This window comes from Palaemon carinicauda, chromosome 34, assembly GCF_036898095.1.
Source record: "Palaemon carinicauda isolate YSFRI2023 chromosome 34, ASM3689809v2, whole genome shotgun sequence".
Classification (NCBI taxonomy): domain Eukaryota; kingdom Metazoa; phylum Arthropoda; class Malacostraca; order Decapoda; family Palaemonidae; genus Palaemon; species Palaemon carinicauda.
This window is the reverse complement of record NC_090758.1, coordinates 45,206,145-45,207,182: the sequence shown is the minus strand read 5'-3', so window position 1 is coordinate 45,207,182 and position 1,038 is coordinate 45,206,145.

Genomic DNA, 1,038 nt, shown 5'->3' with positions numbered 1-1,038 from the left:
TTTATGAATTAGACTTTGGTGATTAACTTTTTGAGACATTTGTTTGACAACAAAAGGGTCAGATGATATTGAAGTTCTTCTTCTGTTTAGTTGTCGCCTCAGGGATCGTCATCATTTTCTCTCTACCTACGGAACATCTGTGCATCAGTCATCCTACCGAGCAAAGAAGAAAACACCATTATGGAATAGACTTTGGTTGTTTGCAATGGCTCAGCAAAAAAAGCTAACAAAAAATTGCATAGGATATGATGAGAAAATCTTTATTCTAAAGAGAAAGAAATAATAATCAGAGTGAAAGAGAGAAGGAAGATGGATATGTTGCGAATTGAAGGAGGTGAAAAGAATTGGAGGGAAACATAAATAATGATATTCAAACAAACATAATCAGAGATTCTGATCAAATGATAATGAACAGAATAATAAGAAAAAGTGAAGATAATAATGAGGTGGAAATTGCTCTACACATCACCACCTCTCTATCACATCCACACAACGACATTCTCTGGAAATGTCTCTGATTCCATTAATGAAGATACAAAGGAATATCAAGTGATCGAATGAAGAAAAGAAAAAACTATTAAGAAGTAAATCATAGAAAAGAAAGATTAGTTATTTAGTCTCATTATCTGCTGCAAGGTTTAGAACGTTGGTGGAGAGAGAGAGAGAGAGAGAGAGAGAGAGAGAGAGAGAGAGAGAGAGAGAGAGAGAGAGAGAGAGAGAGAGATAAAAATCGTACAATACAAATGAAGGAGAAGAAAAAGAAGAAGCAAACTCACCACAAAACACCCTCTCTACATCCGGTGGATTCATTTGCCTTAAGATCCATCTCTGTAAGTAAGGCTTCGTCATCTGGTCTTTCATCTTTTCGGAAACAGATGACGCTTCTCACCCTGACTCCCTTCAAGGAGTTCACCATAAGGAGGAGGAAATCCCGAGGACTCCTCCTCTTCTTGGAACACCGAGGAAAGCAGATTGAATAGAAGGATCTGTTGGGAAGAAGAAGAAGGAAAAGAAGAAAAATCGGATGAAATGAAAGGA